The 13,963-nt window shown below is 40.0% G+C and overlaps 1 pseudogene; it reads right to left on the reverse strand.

Moving 5' to 3' along the window:
* The window catches only part of LOC101904376 (small ribosomal subunit protein uS3-like), a 208,253-nt pseudogene that overhangs the window by 108,306 nt on the left and 85,984 nt on the right, over window positions 1-13,963 (reverse strand).

Consider the following 13,963-nt stretch of genomic DNA (forward strand, 5'->3'; position numbering starts at 1 on the left):
CAACTGCTGAGCCCCTAGAGTCCAGGAGCCACAACCATCAAAGCCTGAACACCTAGCGTCCGTGTTCCACACAAGAGAAGCCACCACAGTGAGAAGCCTGAGCACAGCAACTTGAAGCCCGTCCTTGTCCCAGCTAGAGAAAACCTGAGTGCAGCAGCAAAGGCCCAGTGCAGCCAAAAATAAATACACTTTTTTAAAAAAAATGAATTTCCTCATTTAAAAAAAAAAAAAAAGACATACTTGTCTGTATGGGGAGAGAAGCACTGGTGGAAGGAGAGGAAGAAAGGAAGTTGTAGCATCTGATACACTGTAAATGCTCAACAAAATTAACTGATTTTGTCGTCATTGTTTTGGTTGTTGTCGGACTGTCATTGTTTCCGAGGGCAAATGTTGAATAAATTGGATGGGTGGAGGTCAAAACAAAATGGATAGAGAAGATAAATACACAAATATAAGGAGCAGTTTCAGAAAATTAGAAAAGGAAGAGAAGGAATAAACAAATGATGGACCATAACGAAATAGAAATTAGGGGGGGAAAAAAGAAATAGAAATTGGGAATACTTTGGAAATTTGTTATATAGGTATATATAGATCCCTATTAGCCACAAAGCCTAAAGTGCTTTAGAAGAACAGATGCTGCATAAATAAGAGGGTTATTTTTTTTTAAAAGAACCAACAGCACACAGAACACTCACAGGGTGTGTGAAATTTCCGTCTATCATTCTAAATGGACCTCTCCCAGGACCACTTTCTTATTTTGTTCTTAGTCATACAAAACACATTTAAGGACAAGAGTTTAAGGATGTTGACTTTTCAAGAAGACCCTTACCTCAGGTGCTCTGCAGGGACAGGAAACAGACCCTGGGTGCTTTCCATCTTCTTCTGAACACTTCTTGCCCTGTCATGAACACACGGTGCCCCGTTTTCAGAGGCTACAGCCTTGTATCTATTGCAGCTGACATCTAGAAGAGAATCAGATATGTTGAGCCTTTTCTGAGGCTTCAGTTGACATTCTAAGCATGACGCTTTCCAACAACATATTAGGTTTTTCAAAACTTATTCATAATTGCCCATGCCTAATATTTTAAATTACAATTCTATTATTACAAAGTGTCAACAAACATATGAAATTGAGCCTTTGGTTTCTTTATCTAGCTAATTGTCACATCAGCCCTCCTTTTTCTCTCACCAAATGCTTCAGTCCTAGCATCATGTTAGCACCAGGTCTTGAGTTTGCAGGGACTATGTCAACACATATTTGAAATTCATCCAATTATGGAATGCCAAGAGTGTTTTACTGTCCAAACTGCACCCACTTATTTCACTGAACAATTTTCAAACAATTTCAAGGTTATTGTCAACTAGTATGCTTCTTACAGTTCAGTAAGTTAGTTCTTTATTATAAATGAATCAGTTCAACTCTAAACAGACAGGAAAGTCCATACTTGTTCATCTGTTGGCTTCTAGTGAGAAAGCGTACACACATCAGGTCCAGGTCATTTAGGTGGATAAAACCTCAGTACACACTAAAGAAGAATCATGTTTGGAGAATGAAACCCACTAACTCACTAAAGATTCACTAATAATGTACTGACAATGTTCCAGACTCTGTGGTATGTATTTTGTTCTCAGAAACAACACAGGATGTGGGTACTATCTCTTGGCACGATTTTCAGATGAGGAATCTGTCCCTAAGAGAATGAAGGCACTTTCAAGGCCACACAGCTAGTCGATGGGAGGCACATTGCATCCAGGTCTTTCAGTCTCCAGAGGCAGGCTCAGAAATACTCTCCACTGCCTTAGTACATGTAACTGTCACCTGGGGGGCTTGTTGAAGCCACAGAATCCCACTCACAGAGATTCTGATTCTGATCTGGAAAGTCTGGAATGGGGCTCAGATCTCTACATATTAAATCATCACCCCTCCAGGAGATTCTAACACGGATGGTCTGTGGCTCACACTTTAGGAGCAGCACTGGATCCTTGCAGCATCTCCCTGGCTCTGCTCTGTGGCCTACTGCATATTTTAAAGATGACAGCAGCAATATCACCCATGCATGCATGCTCCTTCCTTGTCACAATCCCGCAAGGAGGTGGAATTTATTTCTCAGTTGTCTTACATCCACTAGGCCTTGTATCTGCCTCAACCAATAGAACACAGATTTGATGCTGTGCCAGGCACGGGTGTCACCCTTAAGTAGGAATTATTTGTTTCCTGCCTCTTTAAACCAAGAGACTACAGTGACATCACCATGCTGTGAGAAGTCCAAGTCACATGGAAAGGCTCTGAAGCCTGTAATTTCACCATGTAATGAAAGAGAGAGAAAGAAGCTGAGACTGAGAGAGGACATGAGACATGAGAGATGATGCCACCTTGGAAGTGAATACCTTAGCCCCAACCACCCTGCCAGACAACACACGCAGCAGAGATGAACCACCAAGCAGAGTCCTTCCTGACCCACAGAGTCATGAGCAAAAGAAACAATTATGTCAAGCCCTAAGTTATGAAGTCATTTGTTACAGAGTAATATACACTACCACACACACCATTATAACTATATGCCTGGGCTTCCCAGGTGGCGCTAGTGGCAAAGAATCTGCCTGTCAATGTAGGAGACGTAAGAGATGCAGGTTCAATTCCTGGGGTCAGGAAGCTCCCCTGGAGGAGGGCATGTCGGTCCACTCCAGTATTCTTGCCAGAGAATCCCATGGACAGAGGGACCTGGCAGGCTACAGTCCATAGGGTCACAAAAAGTTGGACACAATGAAGCAACTCAACATGCATGCATATAGTTATATATATTATATATATATATATATACATATATGCTAGTATACTATACTGAAAGCAAAATAAAGCATTGAAAACCTTATGCATAAAGAATTTTAACCAAAAATCACTGTAATTTAGTAAAATTCCTTTTCCTGAAATTATCTGTGAATTTTCTTGAATTCTCATTTTTACCTTAAACGTGTAAACATGGCCATAGCATTCTCACTCTGTGGGAAAATTTTTATTATTGTTTATATATTTTAAGCTTTAAAATGTTTTATATAGTGAAATCCTTGATATATTTCCTTTAATTTTGTATTTCCCCTTACCTGTATTTTATTTTCCAGCTTTATTGAGGTATACTTGACAAAACTGTATATGTTTAAGGTATACAATGTGGTCCTTACTGCATGTATATATTGTGAAATGATTACCAAAATCAAGTTAATTAACACACGCATCACTCACAATGACCATTATTTTGGTGTGACATGAGAATACTTGAGATCTACCCTTTTAGCAAATTTCAACTTTATAATACAGTTTTATTAGTCACCATGCTGTACATTAGATCTTCCTTACATTTAGAACAGCTCCAAAATTATGCTGTCTTCTGCAAAAGCAGTGTAATGAAAGGCATACACAAAGACCTACATTCCACTTTTTTGCACCTGATTCATCAGTTCAAAGATAAAAGTCAGTCTGGGTTATTAAACGGATTTGTAAGTATTCTTACTCTAGAGAGCCAAATTGGGACGAAAAGGATTCATTATCATAAGTTCCCAGATGAACACAAACCCAGAGTGAAATTTAACAAACTTTTAACTTGCACAAGTAATGGTTAAGTTTTCAGCACTAATCCATTTCCATGCTGCAGATATAATGACATTTTATCCTTTCAACCTCATGCCTAGACACTCTGCACAGAAAATCCTGTTTTAATCATTAAAATTGATGCATATACCAAGTCATTGAATAACTACCCTCATTCCCATCTACTAGGAAGGCACAGTGCCACATAGGGGTGCCTGGCCAGGACTTTTGAGGCATAACTATCAACCAAAGATGGGATCAAACATTAGCCATGTTGATTGCAACAATGGGTCTGCCCAGTCTGACTTTCTGTCTAACTCTGGGCAAAATGAGTCAATGAAAAACATTATGGCCATCTTGTGTGAACATAATCAATTATAAAGCCTTAGTGTTTGGGATAAGCTGATGAAAACTGTATCTAACTTTCCTAAACTCTCTCACTATGTATTGAAGACGTTCCTTTTCACTCTCAGGCTACCTTACCATCATCAGAATTGGAACACCATCTGTCCTTTGGCATGAATTAGAGTTCTAACTCATCCTAACCCACAACTGCCCCCTACACGGCTTTTTTGTTTATTTTGAGTTTTCTTTTTTACAGAATCTGTGCCAAACTGATCTCACATACCTCAAATCTTCAGCTCTACTTTCTGCCCAATGCCCTCAAGTCTCATGGTTTAGCTATAGGCCATAGCTCATTACTTCTCTCCAGAATTCAGACTCAGATACACAACTATTTGTGGGGCATCTCTACCTTTACACTTGAGTCTTAACACATCAAATTGAATTTGGGTCTTCAGCTCACCATCTCCCATTTTAACGAGTGGCAATGCCACACATCAGGTTCCACAAAACCGCTCCCTTACTCCAATCCAATTACCAAGTCTCCCCATGTTCAGCTCCTCATACATCTCAAATTTAGCCCCTTCTTAGCACAAAAATTTAGTCCCCATCTTGGTTCAAGTGCTCATTGTCTCTCACTTTAACTACTGAAAAGGCTTTTCAGACCCCTCTATTAATAGATTCAATTCAGTTCAGTCACTCAGTTGTGTCCGACTCTTTGCAACCCCATGAATCTCAGCACGCCAGGCCTCCCTGTCCATCACCAACTCCCAGAGTTTACCCAAACTCACGTCCATCAAGTCAGTGATGCCATCCAGCCATCTCATCCTCTGTCATCCCCTTCTCCTCCTGCCCCCAATCCCTCCCAGCATCAGGGTCTTTTCCAGTGAGTCAACTCTTCGCATGAGGTGGCCAAAGTATTGGAGTTTCAGCTTCAGCATCAGTCCTTCCAATGAACACCCGGGACTGCTCTCCTTTAGGATGGACTGGTTGGATTAATAGATTAGCCCATTAAAAAATAATAGCCAACATTTATTGATACCATGAGTCAGGCACTTTCCAGGGTTCCTATGTGTATTGATTCATTTAATCATTTGATAAGTGATATTTTTATTATCCCTCATTTTAAATATAAAGAATCGGGGCAGAGAAATTGAGTTACTTTCCCAATATCATGTCTAAACATAACAGAACCAGAACAGAAATTCAGGCATCCTGACTTCATGGCCCAAGTTCTTTACCACTCTATTCCACTACCTAAATATGGCCTTCATCAGTTTCAAGAGTTGCCAATCAGTCATCAACTTAAAACCAGTCTCCCCATAAAAGCATTCAGAGGACTTTTAAGTATAATTCCCCACCTCCTACTCTTTTGTTCTCAGCCTTTTCCCCTTTACTGGTCTTTGTTTCTGTGTGCAGACTACTACATGTAGATTCTACCATTCTAAAAAAGATTTTTCTGCCAAGCCTGCCACACTTCCAGGTTCCTAGTATTAGAGACCAAGATGCAGATTCTGGATGTTCCCCTTGCTCTGGTAGGGGTTGTTGCTCCAAGACTTTCCCCTGGAGAGAGCTAGGGGATGAATCCCTGTATGGCACCAGTGGTAAAGAACCCAGCTGCCAACCTAAGACATGCAAGAGACACAGGTTTGACCCTTGAGTAGGAAAGATCTGCTGGAGTAGGAAATGGCACCCCACTCCAGTGTTCTTGCCTGGAAAATTCCATGCAAAGAGGAGCCTACTGTGCTACAGTCCATGGGGTCACAAAGAGCTGGACATGACTTAGCTACTAAACAAAAACAACAACACACATATACACATATTTACATCAAATATGGACAGCTTGTAGGAGGATATTTGTGAAGAGTTAACAAAAAATAAGATTGATTTAAAAAACTCAATTCTTTCTTTTCCTTTTCTTCTTCCTTTTCCTTTTCCCTTTTCCTTTGTAATAGCTCATTCCTAAAACCATTGGGTGAGGCAAAGCAAGAAAGCTGTCTGCACAGATGGCTGGCCTGGTATAGGACATCAGAAGCTAAATAAGTCTGAAGAGCATGTCCACACTGGGAAAGGCCCAGTTTGAGATGTTACACATTTGATAAACTTTCCTGAGTGCAACCAATAAACCAGCACCACAGCCATCTTCTCCTCTCTATGACACCCTCCTCATACCCCACATCACTGTGTTCCTATACCACATGCTGAGCCTTTCCTGGTGTCAACACTCCACTTCTCCTGCTTGGGCCCTGATCCCACTCATAAGTCACTCCTCTGTGCGGACAGCATGCTCACCTTGCCATGCTGTGACACTTACACCAGACTCCCCACTTCATAGATGCCCTTCTTACCTCATGTGGGTTCCTGCACCTAACATTAGGCCTTCTCTCCCCAACCCCTCACATAGTCACACTCCTCACCTGACTTGGACTCTCAAATTCCTCATATATTGACATATAATGACATATTCTCATATATGAGGATATACCAACTGTGATGTTGATTTAACGTATGAATTTGACGGGGCCCTGGGGTGCCCAGATACTTGTTTAAACATTATTCCTGGGTGTGTCTGTGAGGGAGTTTCTGGATGAGATTAACACTGAATTCATTCACTAAGTAAAGCATATTGCCCTCCTCCCTGTGGGAGGACTTCACCCAGTTTGTCAAAGGCCTGAATGAAATCAAAGGCTGAGCAAAAACTTCTTGCTTTCTGCCTCCCTGTCTTTTAGCTGGCACATTGGACTTCTCCCAGATTTGCATTCACACTTGGACTGAAACTTATACCAATTGGCTCTTCTGGGTCTCCAGCTTGCTGATTGCATGTCTTGGACTTCTCAGCTTCCTAATTACATGAACCGATTCCTTATAGTAAATATCTCTCAGCAACTCTACTTCTCTATCTCCTATTGATTCCATTTTTCTGGAGAATCCAGACTAAGATGCCCACTTAACCTCGCTCAGGTTCCAATAGCCCATGAAGCCCGCTCCTCAGCAAATTCGTCCTGTTCAGCCCTCTCTTCTCTCTGGGCTTTGTTGTTGTTCAGTCCCTAAGCTGTGTCTGGCCCTTTGCAACCCCATGGACTGCAGGATTCCAGGCTTCCCTGTCCTTCACTATCTCCTGGGTTTTATTCAAATTCATGTCCATTGAGTTGGTGATGCTATCTAGCCATCTCACCCTTTGCCACTCTCTTCTCCTTTTGCCTTCAATCTTTCCAATGAGTCATCTCTTCACATCAGGTGGCCAAAGTATTGGAGCTTCAGCTTCAGCATTAGTCCTTCCAATGAATATTCAGGGTTGATTTCCTTTAGGATTGACTGGTTTGATCTCCTTGCTATCTTCTCTAGCACCATAATTTGAAAGCATCTATTCTTCGGCACTCAGCCTTCTTTATGGTCCAACTCTCACATCCATACATGACTACTGGAAAACTTAGGACATCACAAATGAGGCATCTCCACCCCCACTCCCCACAAGTGTGCACACCTCAACCTACTTGGGCTCCAGCATCCCCCACCAGCCACCCTCTCATGTGAGTAGCTCTCTTGCTTTAGCCCCACCCAATAGCTTTAAAACTGAATTATTCAAGAAGGGAAAGGGGAAAAGAACATGAAAGTGTTGTAACATTTTTACTGATCTTATTTCTTATTACCTCTTCTTCCATTCAAGCCAATATTCTCTTACAAGTTGTCCATATTTTCCGTCTTCATTTTCTCAACCCACTCCCATCTGGCTTCGGCCTTTATCACTCTCTGATGCTACTAGGTCATCAGTGACTTTCTTATTTCTAAATCTAAGAGATGTTTTTCAATCTTTATGCTGCTTGATCTGCTGGAGGCATTTGACACTCTAACATCCGGAAACAGTCCATTCCCTCTGCTTTTGGGCACAGCATTCCCGTGATATTCCTCCTCTCTTGCTGGCTACTTCTTCACAGCCTCCTCTTCCTCAGCCTAGTGCTTGATTGAATGTTAGCACTGCCCAAGGCTCAATCCCAAGCCTTCTGCTCTTCTCACTTGTCACACTCCCACATCTCAGTACTATCTAGGCTTTGGTTGTCATCTATATGCTATCATTTTAGAAATTTTATCTCTCTCTGCAAGTCTGATTTTGAGCTCCAAATGCATACACCCCACTGCCAACCATACATTCATTCAACTCAGTAATATTTATTAAGCACCTATTGTGCATTTGTGCACTGATGTAGGCTCTTACCATCTACATTCAGATGTCTGAGGCACCTAACACTCAGCACATGGAGATAATGCAATTTTCTTCACCCCTCTTCCATAGCCTGTGCACACACCCTATGCATGCATGGTTCTTTATCTCTGGAAATGGCATGAACATCATTTTCTTGGCCAGAGCCAGAAACATCTGACCCTCAACTCCTTATTCTCACATCCAGTCATTTGTTAAGTCCTACCAATTTTTCCTTCTATGTATCTCTTAAATCTTTCCAATTCTCTGAGTGAAAGTGTGAAAGTGAAAGGCACTCAGTCATGTCCAACTCTTGACAACCTCGTAGACTGTAGCCTGCCAGACTCCTCTGTCCATGGAATTCTCCAGGCAAGAATATTGGAGTGGGCAGCCATTCCCTTCTCCAGAGGATATCTCTGACCCAGGGATCAAACCCAGGTCTCCCACATTGCAGGCAGATTCTTTACCATCTGTGTCACCAGGGAAGCTCCTCCAATTCTCTACATGTCCACTAATGCTCTAGACCTGACCACCACTGTTACTAGACTACAGCCTCCTAACTGGCTTCTCTGACTAGAGACGTGACCCTCACACACACAGGCTTTCTATCTACTCTCCATGTTGGCCAGAACATTCTTTCTCTGATGCAAATCTAAACAGGTCACTCCCCACATTTTAACACTTCCATGGGAATTCCTTTTGCATCTGAGATAAAGAGGAAGCTTGCCAACATGGCTTCAGAGCTGCCCACGAGCTGGCTTGCTCTGCTCTTCAACCTCACTTCTCCTGTTTCTCCACACAGAGCCTTGTCCGCTGGTTCCAGATGGTTCTCTCCAGCTTATAACTACTCCCAATGCTTGCTACCTTCACCTATAAATACTGTTGCTATTGCCTCTTGCTTGATTTACTTCCCTGGTGGCTTCCTTGGTGGCTCAGCTGGTAAAAAATGTAGGAGGCCTGGGTTCAATCCCTGGGTTAGGAAGACCCCCTGGCAAAGGGAGAGGCTACCACTCCAGCATTCTGGCCTGGAGAATTCCATAGACTATATAGTCATGGGGTCACAAAAGTTGGACATGACTGAGAGACTTTCACTTTGGCTTACTTCTAACTCATCCTTCAAGTTTCAGTGGGAATGTTACCTCCTCAAAGAAGCCCTCCTGATGCATCGACATGGCTAAGTCTTCCATCCCTGGGAACATCCTTGTCTTATCACACATCAGGCTGCAACAACTTATTTAAAAGTCAGTGTCCCTAAACAGGCTGAGTCTTCCATGAAATCAGGGATTCTATTCATTTACACCATCTATGACTCACACAGGGCTTCCCAAGTGTTGCTAGTGATAAAGAACCCACCTGCCAACGCAGGAGACATAAGAGACATGGGTTTGACATGCACACATGCCTCACACAGCAACAAGCACACAGCAGGAGCTCAATAAACATTCGTTCAATGGATGAATGATTTATTGGTGCTATAATGATAAACTGGATTCTACAAGATTTATCCTTTGACAATCTGGAAACATCATGAACAGATTTTAATGCTTTCAATTACTTGGTTTCATTACTATAGGATGAATGGTTGAGGGCAGAGTCCTGAGGATGCCCGTCTTGTTTCAAACCCAGCCTACCCTCATTCACCACATGCCTTGGCAGCCACTAACTTCCCTGTACCTTTCTTTCTCCATCTGTCATATTCTGTGTTGAGGATGAGTCAGTATGTATAAACCACTTAGAATAGTACCTGGCACAACTTACAGAAACACTACATAAGTCAGAGTTATTGTTATTTTGAGATATTTTTATTTAAACAAGAGCCTTGCTATTATGAAATCCCTTGATCATTAGGGGTAGATCCCAAAGATAAGTAATTTAAAGTACAGTGAAAGCATCAACTGTGGACAGTGTTGTTAAAAGCTCATTAAAAATACCTGACACAGTATTTAATACATAAAGACATTCAATTTTTTAATAGCTAAAACAAAAGAAAATTGAAAATAAGATATAGAAAGTGGTTAAAAGATTTGTAATAGAATAGGAATTTAATGGTTTGTATTTTAAAAAATCATGACAAAAATCTAGTTTTAAAATATAGGTTTCCCACAAAGAGCTTTTTCCAAAAAAAAATTATAAATAATGCATAGTAATAAAATTAAAAGTATTTGGAAAATAACCTGTATTTCTAAAAATATAATCAAGATTATTTTAAAATGATAGAAAAATACATTTTCCAAGCTAAAACTAAGCCTTATTTACAAGCCATGCAGCAAAGATAATGGGTTAAGCATAGAATAATTTTCTTATTTCCAGGAGATACAAGGGAAGCCTCAATTAGAAACCAGACTTCACCCTTCAGGCTAAATCAATACACAGTTTCTGTCAATATATAAAATATGGCATAGATTCAGGACCTGGCAAGATATTAATTAAGGACAAGAATTATTAGAACCAAAATTTAGGATCATCCAGGAGTGAAAACAAGGCCTTTGATGACACAGAATCACATCAAAACCCAAGGTTTCCTGCACTTAATAAATGTGGAATGTTGTGTGTGTGTGTTTATTGTTCAGTCATGTCCAACCCTCTGCAACCCCATAGACTATACCTCACCAGGCTCCTCTGTCCATGGAATTCTCCAGGCAAGAACAGTGGAGTGGGTAGCCACTCCCTTCCCGAGGGGATCTTCCAGAGCCAGGGATAGAATCCAGGTTTCCTGTACTGCAGGCAGATTCTTTACCACCTGAGCCACCAGGGAAGCCCAGAATGTCATCACAGTGACCTAATTATCTACACCTCAGTTGTCTCACATGTAATTTGGGTATAAAAAAATACCTTACGGGCTTTTAAGGTTAGTTAGTATCTGTACTATGTTACGCAATGCTTAGCTCATGATAAACCCTCAAAAACTGTTCACTGTTACTATGTTTATCACACTGATTTCCACTGCACCTAAGTGGTGCTTTCCTATATACTTGTGGCCATGTATATCATTTGTGAAATTGTTTAATATTCGAGTTCATTTGTATTTACATCAGGAAGGATCTTCAGCTTTAGAACTGAAAAAAGTCTGAGAATCAATTCTAACTGCTTCATGTACAGGTAGTGAAACTTTAAGTGAGCAGTTTTAACTCCCTCAGCTTGAGTTTCCTCATCTTTAAGATGGAATAAGACCTACCTTGCTGAGTTGTAATAAAAGTTAAGTGAATTAATCTGTGTAAAGCACCAGACACAAATGACGCTTCATGCACTGCAACAATGTTATAGGAACTAAAGAGAGAGGAGACGACTGTTATATTAACCACTCATTGGGATATGCAAATTCAGTGGAAGAAAGAAAATTTCAAATTGATGCCAGTTCACCAGCAGACAAAAAATCCCTGATGAAGTGACTCTGGGTTGCCATTCCTAATGACTGAAATAACCTGTTATGGTATTAGATAATTGGAAAATATTTTTATATTTGGAAAAAAGGCATTTGTGTATTTCAGCAGTATAAAAAGAAGGTATGATTTGCCGTGATGATATATTTATCAGAAGCAGTTTATTTTTCTACTACAAAATGCTCTTTGATATCATTAACCTACAGAAATAACTGTGGAAAGTAAAGCAAGGCCATTCAAATGGTGAGGTAACAAAGAATTTGTTTTCCACTCCTGAAGTCTGCATGAATTAATGCAGCAAATAACAGTCCTCCAGAATCCAGGAAGGAAGTAATCAGAGAGCACCTGACACCAAGGCCCTCAAAATTTTTCTGATGACTTATATTAATCACATTAATATTGATGCTTAGAAAGAAGACACTGGGCAATCATTTAATAATACAACTTCTCCGCAAGACTACAAAATCCATAGATCTAAAAATCTAAATGACATCATAAATCACATGATTAGTGTGCTCCCTGTTGACTCTGGAGGAGATAGTTAGGGTTTAATAAGAAAAATATTATACTTGAACTCAGGCCACCCAGTTTTAAAACTCCAGTCTGCTACTTACAGCTGAATGAACATGCCAGCTCACCAGTCTGCCCAGGTCTCAATTTCCTCCCCATAGGATGAGGATGAAATTACCTCAGCATGCATTTGTGAAGACTACATGAGAAAAAGTATATTCATTACTGGCTCAAAATAGACACTATAATTAATTGAATATTAGTTCAACAAATTATTAAATGAATCAAAGATTACTTTTAACATAAAATAATTATAGTAGCTAATATTTATTATTTATTTACTATGTACCAGCTGCTATTCTAAATATTTTAAATGAATTATCTCATTTTTTCTACCATATAGTCTAGCAACCCCACTTCTGGGTACACAGTCAAAGGAATTAAAATCAAGATCGTGAAGAGCTATCTGCACTTCCATGTCCATTGCAACACTATTTCGCAAGAGCCATGATACAGAAACAACCTAAATGTTCATCAACGAATGCACGGATAAATAAGATATGGCATATATATACAATAGAATATCATTCAGTCTTTAAAAAAAAAGGAAATTCTGCCTTATGCAACAACATGGGTGAACGTGAAGGACATACTAAGTGAAATAAACCAGTCGCAGAAGACATACCCTGCATGATTCCACTTATACGAGATATCTAAAATAGACCCACAGAAACAGAGAGTACAATGGCCGCTGTCAGAGGCTGGGGGAGAGAAAAGTGGGGAATCACTCTTCATTGGGAGTAAGTGTGATGTCTCCTACATGCAAGATGAGTAAGTTCTAGAGATCCATTGTACACCATAATGTCTGTAGTTGACAATACCGTATTGTGCATTTAAAAGTTTTTAAAGAGGTAGACCTCATGCTAAGTGTTCTTAAAGCAACAAAAAGAAAAAAAAAATAAAAAGACCAATGAGGAAAGTTTTTATTATCATTCTTCTCATTTGAGAAATAGGTTTAAAGAGGTTAAGTAAACAGTCACTGTTTGCATAGAATATAAGTGCCAAAACCAGAGTAAATGCAAGTTTTTCTCACAACAAAGCCTATATGCCTCCAAATTATCAGTTTTCAAATCGTGTATTAACATCAGAACACTTTATTCAAATGCAATATGTAGAGAACCCAGGTGTAGATTACAGATAAAAACTGAGCAACCTGGATTCAGAGACTGAATCTTTACCCTCATGGTGGGCTTAGAAACATCTCACCGGATCCCTGGGACTCAAAAAACCACAGCATGAAAGTCAGTGCTACAAGGATCACAGCTTTTTCACATTTATGACTGTGACAGTTTGCAACCCACTGGAAAGATCTATGACAAGTAATAATTTGTCATGTTTCTAATAAGGTATTAATTGAATCTTGCATTGCAAAACTGTCGGAAACAAGCCATTAAGCTGGCAAGTGAGTTCTTTTTTTTTTTTTTTTTGGTCTTTTGTGACTGGCTTCTTTCATTTAACATACTGTTTTTAAGGTACATCCAAGTTGTAACGTGAATCAGTACTTCATTTCTTTTTATGGCTGAATACTAGTCCATGTATAGATGTATCTTATTTTGCTTATCCATTCAACAGTTGAAAGGCATCTGGATTGTTTCTACCTTTTGACTACTACGAATAACAATGCTATAAACATTCATATACAAGTTTTCACATGGACATATGTTTTCCTTCCTCTTGGGTATATACCTAAGGAATAGAATTGCTGGGTCCTATAGTAACCCTATGTGTAACCACTTGAGGAAATGTCAGTCCATTTTCCAAAATGACTGCCCAATTTTACATTCCCACTAGTAATGTATCAGAGTTCCAGTTTCTCCACATTCTTACCAACACTTGGTATTACCTGTCGTTTTAGTTATAGTCACCCCAGTGAGCTCAAATTTGTGG

The sequence above is a fragment of the Bos taurus genome, chromosome 11 (assembly GCF_002263795.3).
Source record: "Bos taurus isolate L1 Dominette 01449 registration number 42190680 breed Hereford chromosome 11, ARS-UCD2.0, whole genome shotgun sequence".
In the NCBI taxonomy this organism is placed as follows: Eukaryota; Metazoa; Chordata; class Mammalia; order Artiodactyla; family Bovidae; genus Bos; species Bos taurus.